This window comes from Pelobates fuscus, chromosome 5, assembly GCF_036172605.1.
Source record: "Pelobates fuscus isolate aPelFus1 chromosome 5, aPelFus1.pri, whole genome shotgun sequence".
Classification (NCBI taxonomy): Eukaryota; Metazoa; Chordata; class Amphibia; order Anura; family Pelobatidae; genus Pelobates; species Pelobates fuscus.
The window spans coordinates 295379502-295406667 of record NC_086321.1 but is presented as its reverse complement, the minus strand read 5'-3'; the positions used below and the strand labels follow the sequence as shown (position 1 = coordinate 295406667).

The window sequence follows — 27166 nt, the reverse complement described above, 5'->3', positions numbered from 1 at the left end:
TTAGCTAGCAAGCCAGTACTAGCACACTGTGTGCTCATATAATAATGGCTATCTTCATGTTTTAGTATGTATCAAGCAGGTGGTAAGGATTTCTCTCTACCTAACACTCCAGCTAGAGTCAACACACTTTCACTTGGAGAAGATGTTGCTAGTCCCACACGACAATTTTGTCCCAACACAGCGGACGATCACGTTTCAGGCTCTAACACCTCTGGTAGTACGTAGAGAACTACCAGAAACAAATTGGGTTGTCTCATGACAACATCCCAGATTTGCAACAATTTCCATGTTGGCACATGTAGTTTCAGTGCATGCAGACTGTTGCAGATATGTTCTCAATATGTCAGGGCACATGCAAACCATGTGTCCCAATAAATGTACCCGGAACCTTATTTCACGTATGTAAACATAATGCATTTCCAGTACTGTCTAACTCATCACCCTTCCAGACATTTAGTCATTTTCCTAACCTCCGATTTTAAAGGCCTTCCGTACAGGTATTGCCATATACTTTTGGGGGAATCTAGAATGCCATAACTTGCAGTCATCACAGCAGCATCCAACTGCGGGCATTACACTCATGGCCCAAGAAATGGCAGAAAGATTTCTACCGGCCGGAGCCTCTCCGATCTACACCATTTACAGAATGGCGCAATCCCATTGGGGATTGTCACAGGGAATCTTCCCTCACACTGTAACTAATCATAGACTTCTCTGCACCTCACGTCTCGGCTACCCCAAGTCTCAAACTCCCTCATACCCTCCGAGGAGTTTTCATGACAGTATGCCATCATTGTTCATACCATTATTCAAGAATTCATCACTGAATTCCACATCCGCGACATGTTCACGTTAGAATCCATATTGAGTTTCACTTATTTTTGGCACATTAACCTTAAACTATCATTTAACACGATAAAACTGTACCTTACTGGTATTCAACATCACATGCTTATCCAACAACCCAACGCTACAGGTTTCCTGTCCTCATATCAATACTTAAAGACATTAAAATGGGACGCACATGTCCCCTCACAAAGACTACCCATAGACAACAACATATTCCATTCACTAATCATTTATTAGATTCTTCTCCTTTTAAGCCCATAACTAATATGGTAAGTAGACGGCTATATATTTAGCCTTCATGGGTTCCTCCGACCCAACGAATTCACGGCTAAGATCATTACAACCCCCGACTACCTAAGAACTATGGTCTTGCAAACATAACGACCGTTACCACTAATTTTAAAACAATCAAAAACCAGCACTCCACAACAACCTTTACAACCTTTGCTCGAACTGCATGGTAACATTCTGACTACAACAAAGTTTATGCTTTATGTACGTCTACTATTAACTAGGCTTGGCCTAAACCTCAATAATTTCTCAGGTCATTCTTTACGAATCGGGGCAGCATCTACAGCATCTGCTAATCACATACCGCCGCACATTATCAAGATAGTCGGACGCTGGGAATTCTCAGCTTACACACTCTACATACCTAATCCCGTTAAAGAATTAAGACAAGCTTTCTGTGACTTATCTAACTAAAGAGGAAGTTGGTTACCGTATTACGTCTTATGGTATTTTAATTTTTGCCCACTTTTATTACAGGCCTACTGCTTTGTCGGTTCCGGCACACCACAACCGACTGGTTCCAACTCATTGATGTTATGGTTATTATATGCTAGATTTCTGTATACGGCTATATTGCCCCGACTACAAATTTGAAGGCTTGGCCTGTAGTTGTGGGAGGGGCTTGAATTCCCTTTAAAATGGCTGCCAATCCACTCCCACCTTACTGTTACTGGTCTGGCGAGTCACCCCACCCACCACTCCCTCTATTCATAAACACCCTCTAAGGTAGGCCCACTTTTATTACAGGCCTACTGCTTTGTCGGTTCCGGCACACCACAACCGACTGGTTCCAACTCATTGATGTTATGGTTATTATATGCTAGATTTCTGTATACGGCTATATTGCCCCGACTACAAATATATATATATATATATATATATATATATATATATATATATATATGTGTATGTATATACATATATATATATATATATATATATAATATACACACACACACAAACACACTTTTATATACTATATATGTATAATAGATTAGAAAATAATTAAAGCATTTTATAATATACATATAAAATGCATGTATATGATTTCATTTTATAAGTGTATTTTGAGATATATGTGTCTATATCTCAAAAGACACTTATAATGAAATCATATATATTATATATTAATTTTATTTTATTTTTAGCAGCCTGGGGGACTGCCTGACAGCTCAGAGAGTCCCCCTGCTGGCAGTTCCATAGACTTCTATTGCGTCCACATGGCCCTGAAGGGCCGGGGTGGCTGGAGCTGCTGCAGGGGGACTGCTGGAGTCTCGGGCAGTCCCCACCAACCAGGATCGCCATGGATCACCAGTCCAGGTAAGTCCAGGGCTCCTATTTGCCGCGGACGTGATCACATGGCCCAGAAGGGGCGGATCGGTTAATGGGGATCTGCCAGGGCTCCCAAGCAGACCCCAGGATCGTGATTGCTAGTGGGAGGTCAGCAGCAATCAGGTAAGTGAATCATTTGGCGCAGACATACCAGGTACGTCAGAGGTCGGGAAGGGGTTAAACTAGAATACATGTGTTTAGAAATCAGTCAGTCTGCAAATAAGATACATTGTTCTTGTTCTAAACTATATTTTGGGGGCAGAACTAACAACCAAACAGAATATTTTTAAAAATCGATTTTTACATCCCTAATTGAGCTCTACCGAGGCTATTGTCCCTCTATACTATCTGGGTCTGTGTAGGGATGATTTCCAGGCCTCGATGGATGCTAGACCGGGGGCATGGTCAGAGGACAAAAGCCTGCCAACCAGTAAGGTAGCTTATAGTTCTTCTCTATGACATTAAAGCATTGTCCACAGACAGCAAGATATGGCTAATGCTTTAGCCCAATTACAACAGTAACACTACTTTTATGAGATAAAATTAGCTTATAAGGAAGACCAGAACTGGCACTGCAATATTTGGATAAGAGGCCTACCAGTCTGTCCCCCTAGGGGAAATGCCACATTTACTTAGGAGGCTTTGGATTTCCTAACTGAACCCCACTAAAGCCAAGGGTATAGCTGTGAAAACTCACATTTGAGTGTACCCCAAAGCACCAGTGGATGTTCCTTGAGAGATATTGGTGTAATTAAAGTAGAAATATGGTTCTGTCTACCTGTGACATGGTAGAGACATCAGAATAAAGGAAACATCAAGTTAATATTTTTATTATAAAATAGACTAATCTTATGAGATCATGATATTCCTAGCATGTGTAATGAAGGAGGTTAAAAAATATTTTTGTCCTCAATAATCACTATCCGATATTGGTATACACAGATATCATCTAGCTCACCAACAGTCGCCACTCCATAATTCTGTTTAGACCAGAACATATCCTGTTCTGTTTAGACCAGAACAGGATCAAATGCAAAGTAATGAATACAAATGTGCAAGAAAGCTCTTATCTAATTTTATTGTTTATAAAAAATGGCATCTGCCTACTGCATTTAGTTTAACAGCTGCTTAAATACATATAATTCTGAATTTAATTATGTTGACATACGTTGGGACTTTTTACACAAGCCAAGAACTTTGGAAGTATTAAGCCAGGCATGACATGTAAGTTGTTAACCTACAATCTCAAATCCCTTTTCAAAGCCTTTAACTCCTTCAGGACGGAGTCAATAGTACACGTTCTGATCAAAACAAAATGTAAACAAAAACTGGAATTTGCGCTATATGTCTCTTCACCCATAGTTCACCTCTTTCATATTATATGCACCCACACGTATTAGATATCAGTTTGTTCAGGAGAAACAGGGCTTTCATTTAATATCAAATATTTGTATACGAAAGATAATGTATTATGAATAAAATAAAAAAAACTGTGAGAATTTTTTTTTTTAAACAAATCTGAACTTCCGCTTCACATTTTAGCTGTAAATGTCATAATACTGCTAGCTTTTACTGCAAAAAAGCATATATTTGGATTTAGCAAAGTCTCATGAGTACAACAGTAGCCCCCATTAACAATTTGTACGGTGTTTTGGAAATTTAAAGGGTCAAATATAGCCCATTCCATTTTTCAGTTTTTTCACATTTTAATTTTCCAGATTCGTAATGTTACCTTTGAGACCGTGTGGTAGCCCAGGAATGAGATGGCATACCATTTGCAAAAGTAGACTACCCAAGGTATTGCAAGTGGGGTATGTTCAGTCTTTTGTAGTAGCCACTTAGTCACAAACACTGGCCAAAGTTAGCATTCATATTTGTTTTTGTGTGAAAAAAGCAAAAAACTAATATTTGGCCAGTGTTTGTGACTAAGTGGCTACTAAAAATGCCTGGACATACCCCATTTGCAATACCTTGGGTTGTCTACTTTTGCAAATGGTATGCCATCATGGGGGTAATTCTTATTCCTAGCCTACCATACGGTCTCAAAGGCAACATAACCAATCTGGCAAATTTCAATGTGAAAAAAATGAAATGCAAGCCTTATATTTGACTCTCTAACTTTCCAAAACACCATAAAAACTGTACATGGGGGGTACTGTTATACTTGGGAGACTTAACTGAACACAAAAATAAGTGTTTTAAAACAGTAAAACATATTACAACAATAATATCGTCAGTAAAAGTGCAGTTCGTGTGTGAAAAATGCAAAAAACTTCACTTTTACTAACCATATCATTGTTGTAATACAAGTTACCATTTTGAAACACTAATATTTGTGTTCAGCGAAATCTCCCGAGTAAAACGGTACCCCCCATGTACAGGTTTTATGGTGTCGCGGAAAGTTACAGGGTTAAATATAGTGCTTGGATTTCAAATTCTCTGCACTTTTTGCCTGGGTTGTCAGGCATGTCAATCAAATTTTAACTAATTAAATCACATAATTATGTTAAAATATGACTTAAATATACACGTAGAATTTTAATATATATACATATATATGTATTTAAAGTCTACGCGTACACTTATGTAGTTATTTATGTAATTATATATATTTATCTGTATATATATATATTTGCGGTTATTTGTATTTTATATATAGATATATAGAATGTCATTCTAAGTGTATTTTGTTACCAATATATATATATATATTAATAACAAAATACAGTTAGAATGAAATTACATATGTATATATAATTTATTTTAATTTTTTAAAATATTTTATTTATTTATTTTATTATTTTATTTATTTATTATTGTAATTATACATGTACATATAAATATAAAATACATATATGTATTATATATATATAATATATAATATATATATATATATATCTTATATATATGTAACGTCATTCTAAGTGTATTTTAATACTAAACTACACTATGACGTTACATATATATAACATATATATATATTATATATATAATATATATATATATATATATATACATATATATTATATATATATATATATATATATATATATATATATATAGAAATACATTTAATTTATTTTAAAACATGTTTAATATTTTTTTTTTAACACTTCCCACCAGCAGGGGGACAGTCCCCCTGCTGGCAGATCCACAGCCAGCTATAGGGAGCCATGTGATCGCTCTTTGAGAGCGATCACATGGCCCTCGGGGGCCTCATTTGCCGGGAAGGGCTGCCTGGGCTGTTAGGCAGTCTTGCCGAAGAGGATTGCGGTGGAAGTAAGTAAATCTCACCTCCTGGGGGCTTCAGCCGTTACAGCGTTCTATGCCGCCGCAACGGCTTTAAAGCCCATTATAATGGGGACGGCATAGAACGCCGTAACGGTGTTAAGGGGTTAAATGTAAGATGAATGGTTCACTTTTGTTATCTGTTTCTGTTTCTGAGTAAGAAAAAAAATTAGATACACAACCAGGATTTTATTTACTAACGTAAGAATTCTAAGTAAATTTAAAATGTAAGGGTCACAGTACCTGAACTCAAACTATGGCAAACTTTTTTCCAGTTTGGCTATTTTAACCTGAAATTTTAAATTCAAGCTTGTATTCTCGCTTTACTAAATTACTCTGAATGTTTTCCTAGGGATATATAATTTGATGACAGCCCATGAAATGTGCCCTGTAGGAACTTCAAGACATCTTATTTGAGACCCTTCTTTAAAGTTACAGTGCAGGCAACTCATTGAGTTTGTTCTCTAAATATCTTGACATGTGACCTTGTGGGAAAAATGTTTATCCTTTATTTCACCCCCCATAAATAAATAAATAAAGTCAACTGGTCTAAAGATATACATTTATTTGGACGCAAACTCACTCTTGTTGTTATACACTCTTACCAAGATTGAAAAATTTCTAATGACTTAGGTTTATCCTTACAAGAGTAAAGACACACTCAAATTCTAGTGGATCTTCTTTCTGAATAAGAATCAAACAAACCTCTAACTAATCTTAGACCTCCAAGTTGGGTTACACGTTTTTTTAAGCGGAACTGGACAATTTACTATCTACAGCTCTCCAAAAAGGAATCATCAACCAAAATAAATATAAATACCTGTTGCCACATCAAAATACAACTATCGCAACCTTTTATTGCCTACCGAAGGTTTATAAGAACATTCATGAGCCTCCTGGTAGGCCAATAATATCAGACAATAGGTGTTTAACAGAAAGAGCCAGTAGTTTAATAGATATAACATTGAACCCTATGGTTAAGGACTTGTTCCCACATCTACAAGACACTTAAGACACCTTACTGGCTTACTGGTTTAAGAAAAATTGTAAGAATTGGAAGTTCCCCCTTATACCTTCCTGGTCAGTTTAGATGTTGTGAATCTTTATTCGAACATACCTCATGATAAGGGCATATCAGCTTGAAATTACTTTCTTAAAAAGTCAACTTTTGATCAACCTCAAAGGGATTTTGCTGTATCCATCTTGAGGTTTGAGCTTACCTACAATAACTTTATCTTTGATGACACATAATTCTTACAAGTCACTGGTACAGCAATGGGCAGGGCTTTTGCCCCTAGCTATGCAAACCTATTTTTGGGACATTGGGAGAAGTGTGTCATCAAATCTCCTACTTATAGTGAATACCAAAAATATATTCAAAAATGGTATCGGTACATAGATGATATACTGCTCCTGTGGGCAGGTCATAGATCTAGTTTTGAACAGTTTGTCACCACCTTAAATAATAATGACATAAATTTAAAAGGAACTCACGTTATTGATGAACGAGAGTTGGTCTTTATTGATCGTAAGAACTTATTATCTGAGGATGGATCTGTACAGACCCAACTTTTTTGGATATCCACCACCACTAACAGACTTGTCTATTGGGACAGCCATCATCCGCACAGACTAAAAGCATCCATCCTTTATGGGCAGTATTTACAGGCCAGGAGGAACTGCTCACAAGAGTCTACATTTCTCCAAGAATGTCAAACTTTGAGATTCAGTTTTAAAGCTTTGGGCTATCCAAATTGAGTCCTAAAAAAGGCCTTTCAAAGAGCAAGCAAAATCAATAAGGTGTTTAATCAACCACAAAACAAGCCCTCAAAGGAATTTCCTAAACTGAGACGCAGGTTGGACCAAAATGTCTGAGATATTTACAAAATATTGGCCGGTTTAGCTTCAGAGTCCTAAATTGAAAGATTCTTTACCTTTGCGTCCATCACTCACAGCATGAAAGCCGAAGAATCTTAGAGAACTACTAGTACATAGTCACCTTCAATCTGCCAAACAAGTTTCTAATGCATCCATCTAAAAGCATCCATATTTTATGGCCTGTATTTACAGGCCAGGAGGAACTGCTCACAAGAGTCTACATTTCTCCAAGAATGTCAAACTTTGAGATTCAGTTTTAAAGCTTTGGGCTATCCAAATTGAATCCTAAAAAAGGCCTTTCAAAGAGCAATCAAAATCAATAAGGCGTTTAATCTACAACAAAGCAAGCCCTCAAAGGAATTTCCTAAACTGAGACGCAGGTTGGACCAAAATGTCTGAGATATTTAAAAAATATTGGCAGATTTAGCTTCAGAGTCCTAAATCAAAAGATTCTTTGCGTCCATCACTCACAGCACGAAGGCCGAAGACTCTTAGAGAACTACTAGGACATAGTCACCTTCAATCTACCAAGCCCTGTTCCTGTCTGCTTATCTGATATCCTCATACCTCTGGCTTGTTCTATGTTTATTATCCTGCACTGCCTGTACTGACCTTTTGACTGTCTCACTTCGTCTCTGCCTTATACTTGTCTGTACTTTGTTTTGAACAGCCAAAGTCTGTAACTGCATATTGGGCTCTATCTACTAAACTGTGACAGAAATACTGAGCCCAAATATAGAGCCCACAGATCTGACCACATTGTTATCTGCTCCAACAAGACAGGTAACCCAGCTCACGCAAGCGGTCCAAGAACTTCAGGCCCAGGCATCTGCACCCCAAATGTCCACACAACAAGTCCAAACTGCTGCTCATCTTTTTCCACTTCTTGATGCTGCAGTCGCCTCTCATGAACCACAGGTATTATTACCCAAAAGACTTTCTGGGGATCATACCAAGTACAGAACCTTCATCATGTCATGTGAGCTCATATTTGATCTGAAATCTCGTACTTATCCTTCAGAGTCTATCAGAATCTGTTCTATTGTTTCTCTCCTATCTGGCTCACCCCAAGAATGGGCTCATGATCTATTACGCACAAATGATCCAGCCATTCAGTCCTGGGAAGCATTCATCAGCATGATGTCCGCCATGTATGATGATCCCAACAGGCAATACACCGCGCATATTGCTACCCAGGCCTTAAAACAAGGCCACAGAACCGTGGAAGAATACATTACAGACTTCAAACGGTATGCTACAGACACCTCTTGTAATGAAATCAGCCTAATAAACTAGTTCCGTATTGGTCTGTTTGATTCTTTAAAAGATGATTTTGCTCACTTCGGAGTTCCCGATATTTTAAAGACTTTTATGCAACAAGCCATTCAATTGGATCGCCATCTGACGTATAGAAACAGCCAATTCCTACATGGTGGCTACTCAGTTTCCTGCTACCATTCCTCAAACCATCACTATTAATCCTACTGGAGAAGAACCCATGCAGATAGGTCTCATTCAGGCACATCTACCTCCTGCTGAGTTGCAAAGGAGATGCAGAGAAAACCTATTTCTGTATTGTGGTAAAGCTAATCATACTGTAAAGACCTGTGCTGAAAAGGCAAAAAAAAATCAATGGGGTAGGTGGACCTCACATACGATATGAATATCAGTCACAGTCAATATGACACCTCTTTTATCTGTTTCTCTTCTGTTACAGTGGAACAGGAATGTTTATGAATGCCAAGAACTGAGAGACACTGGTCCCAGTGCCTGCTTTATGGATCCTAAAGTTGCTTATGCTCTCACTGTTCCTATAATCAATAAAGAGAAACCGTTGAACATTCAAGTAGTTGATGGTTCTTTTTTACAATATAAAAGAAATATCTACAAGCAAACAGAAGGCGCTATATACTCAGTGACAATGAACACAAAACTTTTTTCTATTTACAAGTGAAGTAATATGAAAGCTGCACCTTAGAGTGTAAAATAGCTCAAACCACCACTAAGTATACAGTTCAAAGAAATAAGGTGCGCTATAACTTTAAATAACTAATAAGTGTCAAATATAGAATACTATTCTCAATAATATATTATAAAGTGCATGTGCAATGTGCAACACGTGAAAAATCCAAAAAAGGGAGAAATCCACACTCACAATTTTAAGTAACATTAATATGTAAAACAAACACAAGAAAAAGATCATAGGATAATATGACTTTAAAATTGCATAAGATTAAAATAAGGGGAATAAATCTCACTCACAAAGGTAGAGCAGTAAAAGTCTGCTCTAACTGTAATAGCAGAAGTCCTCTTGTCTCAGGACTTAGAGACCTTTTAGAATCAGGACAGCAGCTAGATCCTTCTGAAGCACTTTATTTGTAAGTAATATAAAAGAATTCACACAAAGTGATAAAATGATAAAAGCTTCTTGTCACCCGTCCAGAAGATTCTCCATACAAAGCGGTTGCAATGAGTAAAGTTGAAATCCGCCGGCTAATGGATTAAGCCACCGCAAGTAGATACTTCCGGGTTTTGGAGCAATCACGTGGTGACGTCGTGCGTGATGACGCATTTCGCCAAATGGGCTTCCTCAGATCACGTACTGGATCATGCTGTCCTGTTAGTTTTTATGCCGGCCTCTCTGGGCGTGAACTTTGTGAAATGAAAGTCTATTAGTCCTGAGTCTCCTAGTAACTGCATAATTAAAAGTCTTTGTATATAGGCATATCATTCAAATGTAGTGTTTAAATGGAGGAAAACAACAGAACTAATAGTACTAATAAACATACTAATTTCTTACCATACATATCTTTTTGTAAACAACCTAAAACATATACCAAGAAGCTTTTATAATTTTATTACTTTGTGTGAATTATTTTTTCTCATCCACTCTCTGCAACTCGCGATTTCTAAAGAAAACCATGGCTCAAGGTATCGCTTGCTTCATATTGGAAGAGAACATGACAAAAGGCAAAGCTATTCTCCTTCCTGAAACCAATACAGAATACAATGAATTTTTTGATAAAAGAGGAGTAGACGTTCTGCCTCCTAGAAGGGAATACAATTGTCCTATTGATCTACTACCAGTTACACCTATTCCTTATGGAAGAATATACCCCCTGGCAGAAAAAGAGCTTTGTATCCTAAAAGAATATATCCAGGAGAATATGAATAAAGGTTTTATTCGACCTTTGACTACTCCTGCTGGAGCTAGCATCTTTTTTTGTGGAGAAAAAGGATGGCAGCCTACATCCATTTGTCGACTACAGAGGCTTAAATCAGATAACTCAAAGAAAAGTTTTTTCCTTGAGGTTGATGCATCTGATATCGCTACTGGAGCCAAACTATCGCAACGATAGTACAGGAATACTTCACCCTGTAGCCTTCTATTCCCATAAGTCAACTAAAACTGAATTGAATTACAACATAGGGGATAGAGAACTCTTGGCCATCAAGAGAGCATTTGATGAATGGAGATATCTCTTGGAGGGTACACGGATCACAAAACCTGGAATACATCCACACAGCCAAACGATTAAACCCTTGGCAAGCAAGATTGGCCTTGTTCTTCTCCCGGTTTGCTTTCCATGTTACATTTAATCCATGACCATTTTACAAGACCATAATTTTGTGGGAATTACAGCCAGTTAGCTACAAGATATTCAAAAAGCAGCTTCTTCTGTTTCTCCCGATGTATTCCCCTGGTCACATGGCAAGATATTTGTACTGAATATAAGGTACACAGCATCCTTGATTTCCGTCGTCAGAGAGGCACCCTTGAGTATTTCATACATTGGAAAGGTTATGGTCCTGAAGACAGATCTTGGGAATCTGCTGGTAATGTTCATGCCTCTCGCCTCCTTCGTAGATTTTATCTCATGCATCCTGTCGAGCCTTGTCGTTTTTGCCTCTTGTGGCGGCGTCTTCAGCTGAGGTACTATCAGCCCCCAGACTGGCCAGACCACGGAACCCCCACCCGATCAGACATTTACCTCCTCCACTCCTCTCCATGCTGCACAGGAACATGCTGCACCGATGGAGACCGCAGCTTCCGAGCTGTATAAGCCGGGTCAGCTCTCTGACTGGATGTTCTAGGCACGCATGCGCAAGAACAGAAGCTTCTTAAAGGGGAAGTAGGTGTTTTCCCAAAGGAGATCAAAGGACGTCGTAGGACACCTGTGAAATGTGCTCCACCCACTCTCCTATAAAGACCTTCCATGTATGCTCAGTAGTCTGTGCTCCAGACTCTTAAAAGTTGTTCCCTGCTCCTGTCTGCTTATCTGATATCTGACATCTGACTTGTTCTATGTTTATGATCCTGCGCTGCCTGAACCGACCTTTCGCCTGTCTGACTTCAGGTCTGCCTTATCCTTGTCTGTTTTTAATTTTGAACAACCAAAGTCTCTAACTGGATATTGGGCTCTATCTACTAAAACGTGACAATATGTATATTTTTTGTTAATTTTTGTTACTAATATTTTTTAGTCAATTGTTCTCATTTTAAATTTGTACTTTTCACAATCTTCAGATACGGTTGAAACGTATTTTGGAAGTACACTTCAAGACTTCTCGAGGACTGCACCGTTCCTGTAAAACTCACTTTCCTCCTCCGTTAGATGCTCACGCAGTCTCCACTCATTCATATATACTATTAATAATTAGTGTGTGTTTGTGAGTGTATGTGTGTAGGAGTGTGTCTGTGAATGATTGTGCATGTGAGTGTATGAGTATATATGAGTGTGAGTGTGTGAGTGTGTGTGACTGTGTGTGTGTCTCTGAGTGTGTGTGTGCATGTGAGTGTATGAGTGTATATGAGTATGAGTATGAGTGTATGTGCGTGTGTGTGTGTGTGTGAGAGTGTATGTGACTTGTGTGTGTGTGAACTGTGAGTGTATGGGTGTGTGTGTGTGTGTTTGTGAGTGTCTGTCAAAGCAGCGAGAGTCTGTTTGTCATTGAGTCTGTGTGTGACTGTCAGTGTTTGTGTGTCTGTCAGTGTGTGTCTGCCAGTGTGCATGTATGTGTCTGTTAAAGAATGAGTGTGTGTCAGATCAGTGAGTCTGTCTGTCAGTGACATATGTGTGTTTGTCATTGACTGTGTGACTGTCGGTGCATATCTGCCAGTGTGCGTCTATTGGGGAATATGTGTGTGTCAAGTCAGCGTCTGTCAGTGACGTCTGTGTTTGTCATTGTGTGTGTGTGTGTGTGTGACTGTCAGTGTGTATCTGCCAGCATGTGTCTGGGGCACTATAGGCACCCAGACCACTTCAGCTCATTGAAGTGGTCTGGGTGCAGTGTCCCATTCCCAGTGAACATCTGTATAGACTCTGATAAAACCACTTAATCAGGCTGACCCAGTGCCAAGGGACATCAGCGCTAGATTCAAGTAAGTGACTGAAGGGGTTTTAAGGGGGGGCGCGAGGCAGGGGGCATCTTTTAAACCTATAGTGCCAGGAAAACGGGTTTGTTTTCCTGGCACTATAGGATCCCTTTAAACCTAAATTGATTGATTTGTGTATTTGCTCTCAATTTAATAAGCTTTCCAAATGATTAAATACTGTTGGAACTTTTAAAATTATTTACTTTGTCTAAAGTATCGAATCATTTGGAAAGCTTATTAAATTAAGTATTTTGTTAAAATAAATATACAAATATCTATGAAAATCATCACTCTTATGGGCTGATTTAAAGTGTCATTGTCATATTCTGGGTTCTTTGCATATATTGCAAAGACTCCAGATGGTGATCTTGTCGCTTGCAGGGAAAGGTACGTTTTAGTGAACAGAACCTGTCCCTCTCGTCTGCAGCTATCTTCATCCACGGGATCCTCTTCAACTTCTGGAGCTTCATCTGCCCAGAGCCGACATAAGCGCTGTACTCTCATGCATGTACAAGAGTATAACCCTGATGTCTAAGGAAGATCCTGCGGGACTGAAAGGGTCTTCATAGACACATCATTGTGACAGCTGAGGACTTGAAAAAGCTTGACAGTAATAGATTTTGTCGAGTTTGTCAAGTGTAGGAAAAGTACACCCTAATTTGTTTTATGATATCTTTTGAATGGGTTGGAATTTCAGTGTTATTCCAACACAGACTTTATGAGCATTTCATGAAGATTTTATCTTCATGACTACTCATTTGGGGGGGATACATAGCCACTTAAACTCAATGAATGAGGTGAACATCAAATGCAGGATTGATATGGCACTTCTTTGTTAAACAAATACAAACCACTGGAGTCTGCAATGTGAATTATTTCCTGATTAAAAATAAAAATTAAAGTTCTAAGGGCTAACAATATAATGTTTGTTTTTCGCATGAGGTGATAATGACACAACTTAATCGAATTTAGGTCATGAAGCATGCAAATTATTTCTGAAACCCAATAATTGTGTGGTGTCAATCCAACTACAGTAGGTTTGTTTCAGGAGGACAATAAAAAAGAACCCAGACCAAGTATTGAAAACAACGGTTAACCTTTTAAGGGCTGTTCTGTTTATTAATATTGCAATAAACAAAGTAATACCAGACATTAGTATGGAAGATTAAGCTCTGAGCATTGAACAAAGACTTATATACCTATTGATTAAACTAATTGGTACTACTTGTCCAGATAATAGATGATCTTATATAAAAAATAACCCTATTTACATAACAAAATAGATATGATCAGCTAAAAACTGTCAGAACATGACTAGAAATTATTACAAGTGAAACGGGAGAAATAACAGTTTTTCGAGTTTACCGGCATTACCTGTAAAAAAAAAAAAAAAAAAAAAGGAAGAGAGCACAGAAGTATCAGCAAACACATGAAGGAGAACTATAAAGTGAAATGTGAAAAGTGTCTCAAAGTTGACGAACCAAATTAATAAACAGATAAAAAAAAAACATTTAGTTGAAGTTTCTGGTACTCTATAATAAGTGTCTTCTAATTAGCTTGCTCTTCAAGCCAAGTTCCAGCCATGAAACATCACTATCAGGGATACAGGGATACACAATCAGGGATACAGTGATTTCTAAGTCATTTAGTGGTGTCCTTTCTTTTAGAAAGTATAAAGTGCAAGTTTATTTATTTTTTTTAGTCTTTTCGCACTTTACTTTTTGGGGGAGGGGAGCAGAAGATGAGGATTTGAAGATATTGACAACTTGACAGCCTTAGATTTAGTAAATAGATCTTTCATTTTGCCCCCTTACTGCTAAAGTTAACCCAATAGTAGAACCCAGGGCTGCCATCAGAAATTTTGGGGCCCCTGACACAGCTCAAGGTCTGGGCCCCCCGGTGCCTGCACCCGGGTCCGCCCAAAGTGCTGCCCCCCCGAGTCCGCCCACAGGGATGCAGTGTCTGTACTGATTTTGGTGTGTGTATAGTGGATGTAGAATGTGTGTAGTGGATGCAGAGTTTGTGTGTTAAGTGGATGCGATGTGTGTTTAACGGATTAACGGATGCAGTGTGTATAGTGGATGCAGATTGTACATTTGTGTAATGTTTGAGGTGTATATTAGATGCAGAGTGTGTGTTTGTGTAGTGGATGAAATGTGTGTTTATAGTGAATGCAGAGTGTGTATGTGTGTTTGTGTAGTGGATGTAGTGTGTGTGTGTATTAAATGCGATGTGTATAGTGAATGCAGAGTGTGTGTTTGTGTAGTGGATATAGTGTGTGTGTAGTGGATGTAGTGTTTAGTGAATACAGTGTGTGGATGCAGAGTGTGTCTTTGTGTAGTCGATGTAGTGTGTGTGTATAGTGACTACATAGTGTGTGTTTGTGTACGTATTTAATATGTGTATAATGACTGCAGACTGTGTGTGTGTAGTAGATGTAGTGTGTGTAGTGACTGCAAAGTGTATGTGTGTGTGTGTTTGTGTAGGTACTGCAGAATGTGTGTTTGTGTTAGGAAGTAGTGTGTGTAGTGACTGAAGAGTGCGTCTTTGTGTAAGGATGTAGTGTGTGTAGCAACTGTAGAGTGTGTGTGTTTGTGTAGTGACGCCAGAGTGTGTGTTTATGTAAGGATGTAGTTGTCACGTTTAACATTTGTTATGAAGGAACACAACTGCAGATTTCTTAGAGCTTGAATATTTATTAGAACAATTAGAAGATATTGTGACTTTAAGTCCAGAATTACAGGCACTGTAGCTTTAAATAATAAACGGTTGCTTAAGTCCAGAATTACAGGCACTGTAGCTTTAAATAATAAACGGTTGCTTAAGTCCAGAATTACAGGCACTGTAGCTTTAAATAATAAACGGTTGCAATTAGCAGGTTCTGAATCATTTAGAGTCTGTTAGTTGAGTTAACAAGTTAGGTGATAAGCAATTACAATAGTTTGTTCCATTAGCATTTATCTGAAGCAAGACAGGTGCAGCTAACTTGAATAGTGGATAGGTTGAAGATAGCTGTAGCTGGTTTGGTTGATAATAAGACTTTGGTAACAGGCAATAAAGGCTTTAGATATGTAACTCTTATCACAGAGGTTTAATGTTACTTAGCTTCCGGTAAAGAGAAAACAGGTTCCCAAGTTCTCCTCAGAGGCGGTTATATCCAATGATATGTGTGTAGAGAGTTCAGGCTTTAGTCGAGGATGAGGAGAGGTGAAGGGGACGTGAGTAGTCTTCCAGTCCGGTCCGGTAACAGATGGCTTTCACAGAGAAGTCTGTAGCCGGTTCGTGAGTGCGGTATGTAGTTCAATAATCCAGCGTCTATCAGCTGGTGCGGTCGCATTAAGTAAGGAGACCGTGTCATAAGGGGGTGTGGCTAAGCTCTGTGGAACCCGGAAGTAAGAGGATACCAGAATTAAGGCATGACAGTACCCTCTCCGTAATGAGCAACCTCTGGGTGCTATTAACATGGTTTAGAAGGGTATCGTTTGTGGAAAGCGGAAATTAATTTGTAAGCATGAATGACAGAGGAGTTTTCCCAAGTATCTTCATCAATTCCATATCCTTTCCATCTAATGAGGTATTGTAAAGAGCCACGATGAATCCTTGAATCCAGAATTTTTTGAATTTCGTATTCTTCTTCACCCTGGACTAATACAGGATCAGGAGAAGTAGTGACATCTCTATGGAAAGGGTCAGAATGATGAGGTTTAAGCAAGGACACATGGAAAACAGGATGAAGTTTCAAAGTAGGTGGAAGCTTCAATTTTACAACATTACGGTTGATAATCGATATTATTGGAAAAGGACCAAGAAAAAGGGAGCTTAACTTCTTTGATGGACGGGTTGTGGAAATGTTTTTTGAGGAAAGCCAGACAAGATCACCAATTACATAAGCGGGAGGAAGTTGTCTTTTTGTATCAAAAAACTTCTTTTGCTTGGATGACGCCAATTCTAGATTTTCATGTAATTTCTTGAATAAAGAGGACATGTGAGAGATTTGATTCGAAACGGAGGGGTTAGATGAAGAAACTGTCTGAGCAGGAAATGAGGAGGGATGAAATCCATAATTGGAAAAAAATTGAGTCATTTTGCTACTGGTATGAAAAGAGTTGTTGTATGCAAATTCTGCCATGGGTAACCATGTTATCCAATCATCTTGTAAGTGAGAACAATAACATCGTAGATATTGCTCTAAGCATTGGTTAACTCTTTCAGTTTGTCCATCAGTTTGAGGATGGTATGCGGATGACAGTTTACGTTGGATATGAAGAGAAACACATACACTGCGTGCAGAATTATTAGGCAAATGAGTATTTTGACCACATCATCCTCTTTATGCATGTTGTCTTACTCCAAGCTGTATAGGCTTGAAAGCCTACTACCAATTAAGCATATTAGGTGATGTGCATCTCTGTAATGAGAAGGGGTGTGGTCTAATGACATCAACACCCTATATCAGGTGTGCATAATTATTAGGCAACCTCCTTTCCTTTGGCAAAATGGGTCAAAAGAAGGACTTGACAGGCTCAGAAAAGTTAAAAATAGTGAGATATCTTGCAGAGGGATGCAGCACTCTTAAAATTGCAAAGCTTCTGAAGCGTGATCATCGAACAATCAAGCGTTTCATTCAAAATAGTCAACAGGGTCGCAAGAAGCGTGTGGAGAAACCAAGGCGCAAAATAACTGCCCATGAACTGAGAAAAGTCAAGCGTGCAGCTGCCAAGATGCCATTTGCCACCAGTTTGGCCATATTTCAGAGCTGCAACATCACTGGAGTGCCCGAAAGCACAAGGTGTGCAATACTCAGAGACATGGCCAAGGTAAGAAAGGCTGAAAGACGACCACCACTGAACAAGACACACAAGCTGAAACGTCAAGACTGGGCCAAGAAATATCTCAAGACTGATTTTTCTAAGGTTTTATGGACTGATGAAATGAGAGTGAGTCTTGATGGGCCAGATGGATGGATTGGTAAAGGGCAGAGAGCTCAAGTCCGACTCAGGCGCCAGCAAGGTGGAGGTGGAGTACTGGTTTGGGCTGGTATCATCAAAGATGAGCTTGTGGGGCCTTTTCGGGTTGAGGATGGAGTCAAGCTCAACTCCCAGTTTCTGGAAGACACCTTCTTCAAGCAGTGGTACAGGAAGAAGTCTGCATCCTTCAAGAAAAACATGATTTTCATGCAGGACAATGCTCCATCACACGCGTCCAAGTACTCCACAGCGTGGCTGGCAAGAAAGGGTATAAAAGAAGAAAATATAATGACATGGCCTCCTTGTTCACCTGATCTGAACCCCATTGAGAACCTGTGGTCCATCATCAAATGTGAGATTTACAAGGAGGGAAAACAGTACACCTCTCTGAACAGTGTCTGGGAGGCTGTGGTTGCTGCTGCACGCAATGTTGATGGTGAACAGATCAAAACACTGACAGAATCCATGGATGGCAGGCTTTTGAGTGTCCTTGCAAAGAAAGGTGGCTATATTGGTCACTGATTTGTTTTTGTTATGTTTTTGAATGTCAGAAATGTATATTTGTGAATGTTGAGATGTTATATTGGTTTCACTGGTAAAAATAAATAATTGAAATGGGTATATATTTGTTTTTTGTTAAGTTGCCTAATAATTATGCACAGTAATAGTCACCTGCACACACAGATATCCCCCTAAAATAGCTATAACTAAAAACAAACTAAAAACTACTTCCAAAAATATTCAGCTTTGATATTAATGAGTTTTTTGGGTTCATTGAGAACATGGTTGTTGTTCAATAATAAAATTAATCCTCAAAAATACAACTTGCCTAATAATTCTGCACTCCCTGTAATGCGTTCCAAAATTTGGAGGTAAACTGAGTTCCTCGGTCTGAAATAATTTCGTCTGGCAGTCCATGAAGTTTCACTATATTGTCGAGGAATATTTTTGAGAGTTCAGAGGATGAGGGTAACTTCTTTAAAGGAATATAATGAGACATTTTCGTGAAGCGGTCCACTACCACTAAAATGGTGGTATGATGTTGAGAAAGGGGTAGTTCCACCAAGAAGTCCATAGAAATGGATTGCCAAGGCCTTTCAGGAATCGGTAGATTCAATAATTGACCGAATGGGTGATGATGTTCATGTTTGGATCTTTGGCAGGTAGAACAAGATTTGACATAAGATTCAATGGTTTTGTCTTGGCGAGGCCACCAATAGTATCTCTTAGACAATTCAAGGGTCTTTTTTATACCTGGATGACCGGCCAGAGGAGAATCATGAATAAATTCGAGTATTTTAGTTCTGAAAGAGGGAGGTACGTAAATCCGGTCATTAAAATAGTAGAGACCGTCTTTCTTAGATAATTTAACTGATTTAGGAAGTTCAAGAGTATCTTCACTGAGGTCTTTAATGTCGTCCATAAGGGAAGATAAGATTCCAACGACTGTATGTGGAGGAGGTTCCAATTCAATGTCTTTATGGATCCTGGAAAGGGCATCTGCCTTTTTGTTTCTAGACCCAGGTCTAAAGACGATTTGGAAATTGAACCGGGAAAAGAAGAGATTCCATCTTACTTGTCGAGCAGAAAGAGTCTTGTTGGAGTGAAGATATTCAAGGTTTTTATGGTCAGTATACACAATTAAAGGGGTTTGAGCACCCTCAAGAAGGTGTCTCCAAGTTTCTAAAGCTACTTTGATACTTAATAATTATTTTTCCCCTATAGGATAATTCTTTTCGGCAGGAGATAATGAGCGTGAGAAGAAGGCGACTGGATGAAGAGGTTCTTGAGGAGTTTTATGTTGAGAGAGGACAGCTCCAATTGCAGTTTCCGAAGCATCCGTTTCAAGGACATAAAGATATGAGGGGTTTGGAAGTTGAAGAACAGGAGCTGTTGTAAACTTTCTCTTTAAGTCATTGAAGGCAGATTGAACCTTCTCGTTCCAATTGAAGGGATGTTTTTTACTGTTAAGTTGATTGAGTGGGTGAGCTACCTCTGAGTAGTTTTTAATACATTTTCTGTAGAAGTTGGCGAACCCTAGAAACCGCTGCAATTCTTTTACTGTAGAGGGAACAGGCCAATTGATGATACAGTCGATTTTTGAATTATCCATGCTTATTGAATGAGGGGAAATAACGTAACCTAAAAAGGTTATTTAATTGACGTGAAAAATACATTTTTCGGGTTTAGCGAATAGTTTGTGAGTTCTGAGTCTGGATAACACCCATCTGACATGTTTTCTGTGTTCATCAGGAGTGTTGGAGTATATGAGAATGTCATCTAAATAAATGATAACACAGACGTCCAATAGATCTCTAAAGATGTCATTTATAAAATGTTGAAAAGTTGCAGGGGCGTTGCAGAGGCCAAAAGGCATCACCAGATACTCGTAGAGGCCATATCTTGTTCGGAAAGCAGTTTTCCATTCATCGTTAGCCTTTATTCTGATGAGGTTATATGCCCCGCGAAGGTCAAGCTTAGTGTAGATGGTAGCAGTTTTTAATCGTTCAACCAGTTCATTGATCAGGGGAAGAGGATAACGATTTTTAACTGTTATTTTGTTTAAGGCTCTGTAATCAATGATGGGACGTATAGTCTGGTCCTTATTTCTCACAAAAAACATACTTGAGGCAGCAGGTGAACTGGAGGGTCTAATGAACCCTTTCCGTAGGTTTTCATCCAGGTATTCTTTGAGAATTTGTAATTCAGACTCAGAGAGAGGGTAGATGTGCCCGAAAGGTATGGGGGCACCAGGTATGAGGTCTATAGGACAATCGTAGGAACGATGAGGTGGGAGCGTTTCAGCTTCCTTTTTACTGAATACGTCTGAAAAGTCTGAATAACAAGAAGGTATAATTGGTTCTTTGGAGATCTGAAAGATTGGAATTTGTTGTAAGCATGTTTCCTTACAATAATTGGAGTTAAAGGTGAGAGAGAAGGGAGACCAAGAAATTTGAGGGTTGTGGTTCCTTAACCAGTTGATCCCTATTATAACGGGATAGAGGGGTGATGGAATAACATCAAATATTAGATATTCAGTATGAATATGATTGGTGGTTACTTTTAGAGGGATGGTTTCATGAAGAATCGGTCCCGAGGAGATAAGGGAGCCGTCAATCACTCTAACAGGAACAGAAGTGCTTTTACGAACACAAGGAATTTTATTCTTTGTTACAAAGGTTGAATCGATGAACACCCCATTTGCACCAGAATCGATGATGGCCTCAGTCATAATTCTTTCCTTATCCCACTGTAGTATGAGAATTATAGGAGTGAATTGAGTGGTTGGTGTAGAGGGGAGTGCACTTAGGATAGCAGAGGCATAGGCTTGCCTACCGCCCTTTGTCCGTTTCAACAAAGGACAATCAGGGACCAAGTGATCTTGAGAGGCACAATACATGCAGAGGTTTAATAGACGTCTTCGGTTCTTCTCTTCAGGAGTGAGAGGACTTCTTATTACCCCTATTTCCATAGGTTCGCTTGGTAAGGATGTTTTTTCAGGAGTCTTTGAAAGAGTGAAAGGTTTTCTTTCTTTTGAACTTGAGAGGGCTTTTTCGGCCTTTCTTTCTCTAAGTCTTCTGTCAATGCTGATTGATAGGTGAATCAGAGCGTTCAAAGTAGTAGGGAGTTCTGTTCTGGATAGTTCATCTTTAACAGCTTCAGATAAACCAATTCGAAACTGGTTGCGCAATGTGATGTCATTCCATTGCGTTTCAATTGCCCATCTTTTAAATTCAGCAATGTAATCTTCAACGGGTCTATGTTTTTGCTGTAGGGTTCTGATTGTTAAATCAGCTGTAGCTTGTTTGTTAGGATCTTCATAGAGAAGAGACATGGCTTCAAAAAATTCATCCAGTGAGTCTAAGATGGGGTCATCGTTTTCCAAAAAGGAATGGGCCCATGACATGGGTTCACCTCTTAGAAAGGAGATAACCGAACAAACTTTAGTCCTTTCTGTAGGATAGGATCTAGGTTTTAAAGCAATTAATAATTTGCAAGAATTAAGGAACTCCCTATATTTAGAACGATCTCCAGAGAACTTTTCAGGGTTACATACAGCAGGATCGCTAGCTGAGTGCAGAACAGTATGAGGAGTATGAGTTTGTAAGTCTCTGACATAAGTAAGAATTCTTTCATTAGTAACTTGCAGGTCTTGCACACCTTGGGCTAGTGTATCGACTCGTTGATTCAGTGTAGTTATAGTAGAATCGAAATCTGCTGGATCCATTACAAGTGCTGGATTATTCTGTCACGTTTAACATTTGTTATGAAGGAACACAACTGCAGATTTCTTAGAGCTTGAATATTTATTAGAACAATTAGAAGATATTGTGACTTTAAGTCCAGAATTACAGGCACTGTAGCTTTAAATAATAAACAGTTGCTTAAGTCCAGAATTACAGGCACTGTAGCTTTAAATAATAAACGGTTGCTTAAGTCCAGAATTACAGGCACTGTAGCTTTAAATAATAAACGGTTGCAATTAGCAGGTTCTGAATCATTTAGAGTCTGTTAGTTGAGTTAACAAGTTAGGTGATAAGCAATTACAATAGTTTGTTCCATTAGCATTTATCTGAAGCAAGACAGGTGCAGCTAACTTGAATAGTGGATAGGTTGAAGATAGCTGTAGCTGGGTTGGTTGATAATAAGACTTTGGTAACAGGCAATAAAGGCTTTAGATATGTAACTCTTATCACAGAGGTTTAATGTTACTTAGCTTCCGGTAAAGAGAAAACAGGTTCCCAAGTTCTCCTCAGAGGCGGTTAAATCCAATGATATGTGTGTAGAGAGTTCAGGCTTTAGTCGAGGATGAGGAGAGGTGAAGGGGACGTGAGTAGTCTTCCAGTCCGGTCCGGTAACAGATGGCTTTCACAGAGAAGTTTGTAGCCGGTTCGTGAGTGCGGTACGTAGTTCAATAATCCAGCGTCTATCAGCTGGTGCGGTCGCATTAAATAAGGAGACCGTGTCATAAGGGGGTGTGGCTAAGCTCCGTGGAACCCGGAAGTAAGAGGATACCAGAATTAAGGCATGACAGTAGTGTGTGTAGTGACTGCAGAGTGTATGTTTGTGTAAGGATGTAGTGTGTGTAAATTTTTGTGAATAGTGTGTGTATATGTTAGTGTATAGTTTGTATAAATGTTAGTGAATAGTGTGTGTAAATGTTAGTGTATAGTGTGCGTGAATGTTAGTGAATAGTGTGTGTAAATGTTAGTATATAGTGTGTGTAAATGTTAGTGAATAGTATGTGTAAATGTTAGTGAACAGTGTGTGTAAATGTTAGTGAACAGTGTGTGTAAATGTTAGTGCATAGTGTGTGTAAATGTTAGTGAATAGTGTGTGTAAATGTTAGTGTATAGTGTGTAAATGTTAGTGAATAGTGTGTGTAAATGTTAGTGTATAGTGTGTGTAAATGTATGGGGCTGCAAAATGTGGGGCGGAAAGCCTACAGTTTTTTTTTCCATCCATTAATTGTCTTGTTTTATTCCCCCCTCCTTGTATCTCACCTGTGGCCATGGAGAGGGAGATCAGATTGGCTGGAGCCCTGGAGTCAGAGGTCCTGAGGCATGATGCAGCCCCCGCTACCTGTATTCTGCAGGGGCCCCAGCACACTTCAAATATACTGCCCAGATGCTCTGCTCTGTCGAAGTCTCGCGAGCCGAGCGGAGCGTTGCCATTGTAACCCGTGGCAACGCTCTGACGATCGCGTCGCTCACGAGACTTCGACAGAACATCTGGGCAGTATATTTCAAGTGTGCTGGGCCCCCTGCAGAATACAGTTAGCGGGGGGCCCGCAGTGCACACATATATAGCGTTAATCGCTATATATGTGTGCACATAGCTAATGTGGGTCCTGGGACACCATGAGCAGTCCGGACACGCCAGGACCGCCGGGCCCATGGCAACCGTTATGGTTGTCATGCCCTGATGGCGGCCCTGGTAGAACCTTAGCAGTAGCTAGACTACAGTCCTAATGATGCTCAGCAAGCCTTAAGTGTAGTATCATGGAAGTTGAAGTTATAATACAGTTAGGGGTATTATCTGTACGGAAAAAAAAAACATACAGGTTGAGCTCCCTTATGCCTACATGGATTTTGGCACTACTGAGTATGTATGTATGTATGTATGTATGTATGTATCTGTCTATATTTCATTCTTTTTTATATATTTTTTTTATGGGTTAGGTGGCAGGTTTCACACTTAATTTTTGTATTGTGCCTTTAACCAATTTTCATGGGTGGGGGCCTGAGGAAACTGGACTACCTGCATGTGCTCCATTATTTCCCAATCCACTGCTATTGGATGGTGGCTATAGGGGATCAGTTGAAGGTACTCCATGGTACTCTTACAGTACCCCTCTAATGACTGTAATCCCACAGTATTTAGCAGTCATACCTGGCTACCAGGATAGCTAGGTGCTAATGTTTTTAAACCCTCAACTGCTTAATAATGTGCAAATAGAAACATGTTTACATTACTAACCGGACTTTACATAGGACACAAGGTTATGCGTTTAGACTGTAAGAAAGAAGATTTCGTCTAAGGCAAAGAAAAGTTTTTTTTACCGTAAGACCAATAATGATGGGGAATTCTCTGCCTGAAGAAGTGGTTTTATCAGAGTCCAAACAGATGTTCAGACAGCAACTAGATGCATACTTGCAAAAACAGAATATTCAAGGATATAATTTTTCAATGTAGGGTAATATATTCTTGATCCAAGGATAAATCTGACTGCCATTCCAGGGTCAAGAAGGAATTTTTTTCCTAGTTTGTTGCAAAATTGGAAGTGCTTCAAACTGGGGGGTTTTGCCTTCTTTTGGATCAACCGCAAAAAACAAATATGAGGAAGGCTGAACTTGATGGACGCAAGTCTCTTAACTATGTAACTTTGTAACTATGTAACTAAAATATCCCATCTCACTTTTTAGAGGATGGATTAATAATATTTGAGCAACTGCTGGCTGCTTACCATTTACGGGACATGTCCAATTTGTTGGAGAATGACATGCTCAGTTGGAGAATAAGGAAGTATTGGTGGTCATATTGACAATTAAATTGTCTACCCGTTGGCTCAGAATGCACTCTGATCCGGTGAAGTGGTCAAATCGCAAGGCCCCCTGGGATGTCATGATGGGGAGTAGATTCAAGGTAAGTAAAATAAATAATGCTATATAGGGCTTTTTTTTTTTTTTTTTTTATGGCACCATACATTTCTGTTGACTGATCTATTTTCACTAGTAACTCTTTAACTTTTACTTCTTCCTTCTGTGAATTTTAGCTTTTTTCTAGGGGTTTATTGACTAAACACCAAATTGTTATGTACTATAAAACAAATCGTAAAATGAAGGCAGCAAGCGCAGAATGAGAAATGTTCTCTAACGCCACTATAGTCACAGCTTTGCTAAATCTGGTTTCAGCTTACTTTATTAATTACACATTCTAGCCTCTCAGTAATAACACTGCATTCACTCTCTTGCTAACCCTCATTTTATTATGCTTTTCCTGCTTACTCAACTACCAACTCCCACTTGTTTGGACATTCTTTCCCTATAAATCATAATTGGATTTATTTTATAAACTCTGAAATATATTTCAGTTGGTTAATAAATGACTGGGAAGGAAAAGAGATAGAGACCTAAAGATACTGAAAATCACATTTAGACTACTCCACACGTAATCACACTCAAGCTCATTCAACCCCACATACATATATATATGCTCATGCTCTGCAAACCCTTGCACAATTACACACAGCCACAACACACACGCAACACAAAAATATTGTTTAGGGTGGAGAGATGGGGGCTGGGTCTGTAACTGTAACTTTTTTTTGAGTCTGCTTCTCACTGCAGCCACCAATGTGGAGATTAATTGATTCCTCTCCAGCAACTGTCATCAAAACAACACCTAGCCCTCGGTGAATACTATCCTAGCAATATACTTTTCCACCATACCCTTACCTTTTGTGTCACTATACCCAACTCCCTCTAGCATGTAAACTCATTGAGCAGTGCCCTCAATCCCTCTGTTCCTTTGTGTCCAACTTGTCTGGTTACAAATATGTGTCTGTTACTCCACCCATTGTACAGTACTGCAGAACTTGTTGTAACTTTATAAATATTAATAAATATAATAATAATAATAATAATAATAATAATAATATTCTCTTTTCAGCTCTGCTTTCCTCTTAGAAGATATAGTTCTTTCTTATCGTGTATGTGTGTTCTGCAACCTTTTGTAGCAGTTTCTAAGATTAACCACCTCATCTGCAGTTATGCCAACACTGCACACTTACTTTTACGGAGCTCATTCAGCATATAACCAACTGCTTTCCAAAGTTTACACCTGCCTTGCAAGATTTTGCCATTAAATCACTCAGGTGTAATTTTATTATTAATCCCTTCTGCAGTCTAGATGTAAAATCTTGCAGTGAGTAGATGCATAAATTAATGTTGATTTATATGTATGAATGCAAACGCTGGCAGTGGGCAAATATTGCATATTTTCGTAGGTTCTCTTGCAAGAATCAGAGTTTTTTTGTGAGTTTGCCTTTTTTTAAGTATATTTATGCTATAATGAATATAGAAGTTGTCTGCGAGAATGATCTGTTTTAAATCAAACACCATTACAGAATCAGATTAACGGTTTTAGTCAAAATTAATAATTATCAGCTGAATTTGCCATTTGCAAAGAATTGCAAATCCATGGCAAAAGAAATCAGTTTGTACTAGATTTTATTAAGACACTGCACATTTGGACTTTACTGAATAGTTGAACAAATAGTAAATAACCTTAAAATAAGCTGACAGTTATTTACTAAAGTGAGATTAATTTTGTCAAACTGAATTTCAAGTTTAAAGCTAAAATAGAAGAACTGAAATGTTCTCTAAGCCAGTTATGCTTCCAGTTTGGTTATTTTGATCTATTTTAAATTCACTTTGAATTCAATTTTAAATTTCAACAAATCTCACATTATTGAATAACAATCAATAAATACTGTGGTAAGGTGTTAAAAAAAAATCAACCAACAAAAAAACTCTTTAGGCATTGCTATGTCTTAGAGGAATCCCACATCACATTTTAAGTCAAACAAATATACAAATATACAGTAATACACAGAAATGCTTCATATACTGTTTTCTTTAAACTGTTCATTTATATACTCTAAATTACAACAATCACTTCA

General features: G+C 38.6%; 1 protein-coding gene across 1 annotated transcript in view; it reads right to left on the bottom strand.

Moving 5' to 3' along the window:
- Positions 1-11698, bottom strand: part of LOC134612874 (N-acetyllactosaminide beta-1,3-N-acetylglucosaminyltransferase 3-like) — a 248909-nt gene extending 237211 nt beyond the window's left edge. Inside the window, exon 1 of the mRNA XM_063457328.1 lies at positions 11631-11698. The gene's annotated coding sequence lies outside the window, so the exon portion shown is untranslated. The remainder of the gene's footprint in view (positions 1-11630) is intronic.
- Between the last annotated feature and the right edge of the window lie 15468 nt (positions 11699-27166).